The 8,803-nt window shown below is 40.1% G+C and overlaps 1 non-coding gene across 1 annotated transcript; it reads left to right on the top strand.

Annotated features, from left to right (window-relative positions):
- Positions 1–201: 201 nt before the first annotated feature.
- On the top strand, positions 202–274 carry TRNAG-CCC (transfer RNA glycine (anticodon CCC)). The gene has a single exon. It is a non-coding gene; the product is annotated as a tRNA-Gly (tRNA).
- Positions 275–8,803: the final 8,529 nt, after the last annotated feature.

Genomic DNA, 8,803 nt, shown 5'->3' with positions numbered 1-8,803 from the left:
GGACTGATTTCCTTTAGGATGGACTGGTTGAATCGCCTTGCTGTCCAAGGCACTGACTTTGAAGAGTCTTCTCCAACACCACAGATCAAAAGCATCAATTCTTTGCACTCAGCTTTCTTGAGAGCTTCATACTACTCCATCCTATCCAAACATCAATGTCTTCTGTTTTTTTCCTGTTTAAATCAAGTTTCTTGTGTGACTTCTCTGGTGGTCCAGTGGTTAAGACTCTGTGCTCCCAACGCAGGGGGCCCAGGTTCAGTCCCTGGTCAGGGAATTAGATCCCACATGCTGCAAAGAAGATCGAAGATCCCACGTGCCACAACCAAGACCCAGTGCAGCCAAATAAAAAAATATTTAAAAAGCATCAACTTCACTGTGGTATAATTTACATACAATAAAATATACCACTATAAGTGTACAGGTCAATGAGTTCTGACCAGTGTATGTCTGACCTATGCAACCATCATTACAGTCAAGATATACAACATCTCCACCACCTGCAATATGTTCTGTTGGGCTTTCCCATGGCTCAGAGACCAAGAATCCGCCTGCGCTGCAGGAGATACAAGAGCCTGGGGTTTGATCCTCAGGTCAGGGAGATCCTCAGGAGGAGAAAATGGCAACCCACTCCAGTATTATTAGAAAATCCCATGGGCAGAGGAGCCTGGCAGGCTACAGTCCATAGCGTCGCAAAGGGTCGGACAGGACTGAGCTAATGAGCATAATATGTTTTGTCATGTTCCTTTGTAGTCAGTTCCACCTCCTTCCCCAGTCACAGGCAATTAGGCAACCATTGACCTGCTTTCTGGCACTACAGATTGACTTTTCTAGAATTTCACATAAGTGGAATCATACAGTATGTGCCCTCTTGTGCCTGGCTTATTTACTCAGCAAAATGTTTTTTGAGATTTATCTTTGGTATTGTATCAGTTGTCCTTCTTGAGCAGAATTCTGTTGAACTATATCACTGTTCATTGCTGAACAGTGTTCCATTCTGTGACTATACCATAATTGGCTTATCTATTCACTGGGTTGTTTCTGACTTTTATTATGAATAAATCTGCTACGAACATTATGTATAAGTCTTTGTGGGGATGTACGTTTTCACTTCACTTGGATAAATACTTAGAAGTGAAACTGTTGAGTTGTATGGTAAGTATAGATTTAACATTATACAAAATTGTTGAATTGTCTTCCAAAGTAGTTTTAACATTTGACATTCCTGCCAGCAATATATGAGAGGTTCAGTTGCTCTTCATCATCAGTCTCTTAAATTTTAACAATCTGAGTGATTATGTAGTGATATTTCACTGTGGTTCTGTGTTTCCCTAGTGACTAATCTTGTCGAACATTTTTTAAGTGTTCATAGACCATTATTTTCTTTAAATTATTTATTCATTTATTTGTGCTGTGTTAGGCCTTTGTTGCTGCATAGACTTTTTCTCTCGTTGTGGTGAACGGGGGCTAATCTCTAATTGTGGTGGGTGGGCTTCTCATTGCAGTGGCTTCCCTTGCTGTGGAGCTTCTGCTCTCGGCACGCAGGCTTCAGTATTTGTGGCACGTAACTCAGTAGCTGTGGTGCTCAATAGGTGTGGGCTCAGTTGCTCCACGGCACGTGGGATCTTCCTGGACCAGGGATGGAACCCGTGTCCCCTGCATTGGCAGGTGGATTCTTGACCTTTGGACCAGCCCCATCTAATTTATCGTACCTTTTATAATAGGTTCTCTGTCAATACATGCTACCTTAGTTAGATGTCCCCCACACTGTCTCGTTGAGAAAGGCTTCTTTCTTTCTTACCAAATCTTGAATAGGTGGAATTCATCAAGGTCTTAGCAATTTAAGACTTCTCTCCTAGGAAATATATTTTTCAGAGATTTTCAGAATACAGACAGCATCACAGTTTATTCTCTAAGGTCTCACTTTTTTAGGACTCACAATTATCTGACCTCATCCCTGTAGGGAATGCAGAAAAAAGTGTTTACATCCAGTCACTTCTGACAGCATCTTGGGATAATCTATTTAAACACTTATAATTAATTTGGGTAATTAGTATGCCAAGAAAAAGATGTTTAGAGTTTTTCTTGGAGGCACTGTCATTGATGCTAGAAATAACATAATAATTACAGCTCTAGAGAGATGAGGTCAGGAAAACCAAACCTATAATAAAGGGGTTCAGATTTTCCCTCCCATGACAAGTCTAGTGATCACTGGATTCAGCATCCCAGAACAGAAGTTACTTAAGTGAGTGGAGTTTTTATTTTGGACTTAGAAACTGCCTGGAAAGGAAAAAGAAGTGAGTATTTGGAGATGAGAATCTACCCAAGATCTGGATAATAATACCTTTTCATGAGAACATGCAAGAGTCCCTGAGAGAGTCTGTGTGAAGGGCTGCTTTCTGATTATTGCAGAGATTATTCCTCTTATTCACTGCCTCCAAAGTCATCTCTCTTCTTTTCCTGTGTTAGTTCTGTCCAAATTTTTACCTCTGTCTTCATTAGTTTTGTCCTTTGATTAAAGTGTCTTAGTCTGAGAAAAGTTCCTGAGCACAGGAACAAGATGAATTAAATGTATAAAACATTAAAGTATTAAATTATTATAGTGCACAAACTATTTTATTTTGGTTTTAATATTTATTCATTTGGTTGCAGCATGTGAACTCTTAGCTGTGGCCTGTGGGCTTTATTTCCCTGACTAGGGATTGAACCTGGGCCCCCTACACTGGGATCAGGTGGAGTCTTAGCCACTGGACCCCAGGGAAGTCCCCACACTATCTTAAGTCAGTGTTTAGGCCTTGTTTCCACTGGACCTTGTCTGGATGAGACTGAATTGGGGAAACTCATTTATACTGAAAAGTTCTTTGAGTGCCCTGTATGAAGATTTTAAGACCTTGTCCAAATCTTTACTACAACTGGTGCACGAGGAAATTACATTGTTGTAGGTTTTGATCTTCAAATTGAAATAATACAGCTTGGAATTAACGCCAGATGCAATTACAGAAGGCATCTTTACCAGTGAATATCCCCAGAGTTGGGTCTTCATTCCTAATAGCAAACTTGGATCCAAGACTTGATTTCTGAGATGTGATATTGGTGCTACAATCAGACACCTGATGTGAACCCTTCCTTCAGCTCTGTGTTCCAGGGGAACATAAGAATCTTGAAGGTAAATATGACAGATCAGGGCAGTGGCTAGCATAGATAGGGTCAGTGTTTACAAGAGCTTAATGATTTAATGAAGTCCCTCTGAATCTCAGGGTAAATAAAACTATAGGGAGGCATCTTCACACTTTTTGCTCAAATACAGAGCCCATTCAGGAGTTATAAATAGGAAACTACAATACTCTACAGCTACAATACTAACCAGCTACAATACTCTTGGTCAGTGACACCTCTGGTGTGTGTGTGTCTGTTTCCTGCTCTTTCTGATTTTTTTTTTTTTTTTTTTTGCCCTGAAATTTGTTTGCCTGTAAGATCGGGCTTCCCTGGTGGCTCAGTGGTAAAGAATCCACCTGCCGATGGAGAAGACAGGAGTTCAATCTATGGATCGGAGAGATCCCCTGGAGAAGGCAATGACAGCCCACTCCAGTATTCTTGCCTGGAGAATCCCATGAACAGAGGAGCCTGGCAGGCTAAAGTCCATGGGGTGGAAAAAGAGTAGGACATGATTAGTGAGCACACGCTGAACTTACCTTGCTTGTTGAATTTCCTATTTATAATTTTTTTCCTGAAACTTCTTTCTGAAGCATTGATATGTTTAACTATTCTTCATTTGTACCACACAATTTTTTTAAAACCGCAGTTTGAGATTTAAATTTTTTTATTTTTAAAGTATTTATTTATTTGACTATGCTGGGTCTTAGTTGAGGTGCATGGGATCTTTGATCTTTTAGTTGTGGCAGGCAGGATCTAGTTCCCTGACCACTGATCGAACCTGGGCTCCCTGCATTAGGAGCATGGCATTTTAATCACTAGACTACTGGGAAGTTCTCACACCACACACTTTAATTCCTGTGTTAGATTTTAAGAAATTGGGTAGGTCAATCCACTTCATCATCGTTATTTTTCTTTTGTTATTTTTAAAGAATGACTTAGTTTTGTATGTTTGTTTGTTTGTATGTTTAGTTGATTGATGTTGAATTGAGTCTACACCTTTGAGGAAGTTTCAAATCTTGATGACATGTTATATCATCCCATCTAAGAACATGGAATTTAGTTCTGCTAATTTAAGATTTCTCTTATGCTATTTAATTGTTTTTACTTTTATATTTCCAGTACATTATTGACATAGTTTACTCCTAAAATTTTAAAGTGCTTATTCAAAGTATATTTTAAAAAATTTGCACATTTGTATAATATTTTATACAATATTATACTAAATAATATAAATTACTAGTGTATTGCTTCTAAAATATTTCAGTTTTATAGCAGAGCAGTTTCCTCTCTGTGATCTTTTTAAAGTCAGCCTTTGACACAGAGGTTTGTAAAGAAAAGAGAAAGAGAAGAGAAGATAAAATTTAAAACAAAGAAGAAAGAAAAAAAGAAATTAAGAAATTTCAGTTGACTGTAACACATAAAATAATCTGTTTTGAAGAGGAATAATTTTTTTCCTGCCATTTTATTGAAAAAAATAGAAAAATATTGAATAGCTGTGTGCCTGGGGCTTCCTAGGTGGTGCAGTGGTAAAGAACCCGTCTGCCAATGCAAAAGACACAGATTCAATCCCTGGGTCAAGAAGATCCTCTTGAGTAGGAAATGGCAACCCACTCCAATATTCTTGCCTGGAAAATTCCATGGACAGAGGAGCCTGATGGGCTAGTCTATAGGGTCACAAAGAGTCAGACATGACTGAGCACACGCACTGTGTACCTATGCTCATGTTAGTCTTTTTTCCTAATGAAATGAGATTGCTTCCAGTGTTTCTCATCATATGAATCATATGTACTCTTGGAATATACCTTTGTTATGTTGTATTAATATTATTAAGATATACTGCTTGGGAATTCCCTGGTGGTCACGAGGTTAGGGATCCATGCTTCCATTGAAATGGGTATGAGTTTGATCCCTGGTTGGCAAACTAAGATCCCACAAGTCACAGGCGGGGCCAAAAAAAGAAAAAGATATATTGCTCAATTCAGCTTAGGTCCTTGATTCAAAAGGTTTCAAAATTGAGTTGGTATATAGAAAGATAATATTGGACAGAGAGTATTTGATCCAGTCAAGTGCAACATAAGACACTCAAACACCTGTTCTTGAAAATGCTATACTTTTGCATAAACAAAATAAACAACCCCCCCCCCCAAATCAAGCAAGGATATGCTGTTTTGAATAATACAATCAGTGAGTTTAATGTACTCTTTTAAACTCTTAAGTAGAGAATCTGCATTTCATGTTAAGAAATCTATTAAAGGCCATGTTAAAATAACTTTTGAGATGAAAATAATGACACCATTCATTTGTTTATTCATCTATTCATGTAATAGTTATTAATTGACTGCCTACTAGAGGCAGATTGTTCTAGACCCTAGATATGGGTGGAAAACAAGGGAGACAAATCCCTACTTTCATAGCTCTCATGTTTCTATTGGAGGAAATCGTCTTCCTTCGATAGAAATGAGATAATCCAATGAAATAATTTCAGGCGTTGTAAGTATTATGAGGGTTACACTGGGCAATTAAGATAAACAAAGTTTAGGGATGGATTTTTTTTTTCTTTTTTGGCCTCACGTGCTGCGAAGTTTTGGGGAACTTAGTCCCCTGACCGGTTTGAACCTGACCAGGGATTGAATCTGATCCCAAGCACTGGACTGCCAGGATGGATTTTTATGTATGGCATTAGAGTAGGATTTCCAGAAAGGAAATTTTAAAGAAATTCTGGTGGGAAATGTACTTCACTTGACTTGAAGAAATTCATACATGTGTTCTGTTTCTCCCCAGGTTCCATGTATCTGAGCATAACCATCATACCCCAGCCAACGAAGAAATGATTTCTGTTGATGGGGCAATAGGGACGGTGATCCTCGCTCAGGCTGGAATAGGGACTGTGGGGAATGTCTCACTCCTTTGTCATTATATCTGCTCTTTTGTGAAGAGGCATGGATTGAGACCCATTGAGCAAATAATCAACCATCTTGCTTTAGCCAATACTTTGACCTTAATCTGTGGAGCAGTCCCCCCAACATTGGCAGCCTTTGAGATGAAGTATTTCCTAAGTGACATCGGATGTAAACTTGTCTTTTATTTTCACAGAGTGGCCTGGGGAACCTCTCTCAGCATCACCTGCCTTTTGGGTGGCTTTCAGGCCTTAAGTATTAACCCCCCGAACTCCAAGTGGGCAGAACTCAAATTCAAATCCCAGAAGTATATTACTACTCCATGTATCCTGAGCTGGATGTTTCACTTGCTGGTCAATGTCATAGTTCCCATGAGAATGACTGGACAGAAGAATGGCAGAAATGTCAGTGTGAAATCAAATCTTGGCCATTGCTCTTGTCTGTCCATTAATGCAATTATAGAATCAGTCTGTTCAATGATTTTCTCCTCTGTTGATGTTGTTTGTTTGGGATTCATGATATGGGTCAGTGGATCCATGATACTTTTCCTTCACAGGCACAAACAGCAAGTCCGATACATTCACAGCACTAGGCAACACTCCCCAGCATCCCCCGGGACCAGAGCCACGAAATCTATCATGTTACTTGTGAGCGCTTTTGTCATATTTTATTTTCTCTCTTCTGCCTTTGAGATATATGTTTATCTTTTTGACAATCCACAGTTGTGGCTTGTGAACACCAGTGTGGTCCTAGCATCTAGTTTTCCAACCCTTAGTCCCTTTTTGCTCTTAAAGAGTAACACCCATGTCTCTAGCCTCTGCTCTTCCTGCTGAGTAAGTTGTAGAACTTACTCAGTTGCCGACAGCATTATACTGTTTTCACTCATCCATTCGTTGCCTCATTCTATGAAGTACCTTCTCTGAATCATTCATGTTTTAGACACAGTAGTGGGCTGCTGCTGCTGCTGTGCCGCTTCAGTCGTGTCAGACTCTGTGCGACCCCACAGACGGCAGCCCACCAGGCTTCCCCATCCCTGGGATTCTCCAGGCAAGAATACTGGAGTGGGTTGCCATTTCCTTCTCCACAGTAGTGGGCAGCAAGGGTATATGCTCCAATAAAGTCTGTAGGTGAATCTTGACATCAAATAAGCATTATATGTCATTTCAGATGTACAGGTTTCTGCCATGAGGAGCTTGGGATAATATGTTTCAGGATCTTGGAAGGCTTCCCTTTGCATCAGCAGTTTAGGCTACTTCCTGAATATTCTGGAGGATGTCATCAGCCATAGAGGATATTCTAGGCAAATGGAAAATTATGTTGGAACACCATTTGCAAGAAGGAACACAGGATAAAGAACAAAGACTTCCCTGATGGTCCAGTGGTTAAGAATCCACCTTCCAATGCAGGAGATTCAGGCTGGATCCCTGGTTAGGGAACCAAGATCCCATATGTTGTTGTTGTTTGGTCACTAAGTCATGTCCCACTCTTTGCAACCCCATGGGCAACAGCATGCCAGGCTTCCCTGTCCTTCACTATCTCCCAGAGTTTGCTCAGATTCATGTCCATTGAGTCAGTAATACTATCTAACCATCTCATCCTCTGCCACCCCCTTCTCCTTTTGCCTTCAATTTTTCCCAGCATCAGGGTCTTTTCCAGTGAGTCGGCTCTTTGCATCAGGTGGTCAGAGTATTGGAGCTTCAGCTTCAGCATCAGTCCTTCTAATGAATATTCAGGGTTTATTTCCTTTAGTATTGACTGGTTTGATCTTGCAGTCCAAGGGACTCTCTCTCAAGAGTCTTCTCCAGCACTACAATTTAAAAGCATCCATTCTTCAGTGCCCAGCTTTCTTTATGGTCCAACTTTCACATCCATACATGACTACTGGAAAAACCATAGCTTTGACTATACAGACATTTGTCCCAAATGCTTCAGGGCAACTAAGCCCGGGAGCCGCAACTACAGAGAAGCCCACACACCACAGTGAAGACCTTGCTCTCCACAACAAAAGATGCTGTGTGCTGCATCTAATACCTGATGCAGCCAAAAATAAATAAATGAATTTGTTGTTGTTTACTGGCTAAGTAGTTTCTGACTTTGCGACCCCATGGACTGTGGCCCCCAGGCTCCTCTGTCCATTGGATTCTCCAGGCAAGAAAACTGGAGTGGGTTGCCTTTTTCTTCTCCAGGGTATCTTTTTGACCCAGTGATCAAACCCGAGTCTCTTGTGTCTCCTGCATTGGCAGGTATTGGCAGGGGGTTTCTTTACTGCTGAGCCACCAGGGAAGCCCAAATAAATACATAAATATTTTTTTAAAAGAAGAACATACAAAGAACTGCAAGAAATTCCAAGTGCCTCATGTGCAAAGAAAAAGAGAATTTGACATGAGCTGAAGTTATTGAGTTGGGGTCAGATAATAATTTGCCAGGCTTATAGATTGTGTTAAGAACAGGTACCATGGATCCCAATAGTAATTCTAGGCTTTAATGAAGAAGATAAAAAGATTAAATTTTTTTTTTCTTATCAAGGAGAAAGAAGGCATTTAAGGATTTCTCCAGTTTGCCTCACAATTGTAAGCATAGCTTACTGAATGGAGCAGGAGTAAACTTGGGAAAAAGAATGAGGAGACTTTTGAGATAAACCAGATGAGAGAGGATGATGATTCTGATAAAGCTGATGAAATTCAACGTGCTGAAGGAGAACGGGGACTTGAGAACATTTCCTTAGAAGGAATGGAATTTGGTGACTGTGTCAT

This window comes from Bos taurus, chromosome 18 (genome assembly GCF_002263795.3).
Source record: "Bos taurus isolate L1 Dominette 01449 registration number 42190680 breed Hereford chromosome 18, ARS-UCD2.0, whole genome shotgun sequence".
Lineage (NCBI taxonomy): Eukaryota > Metazoa > Chordata > Mammalia > Artiodactyla > Bovidae > Bos > Bos taurus.
The sequence above is the reverse complement of the archived record's forward strand: the minus strand, read 5'-3'. Positions and strand labels throughout refer to the sequence as shown.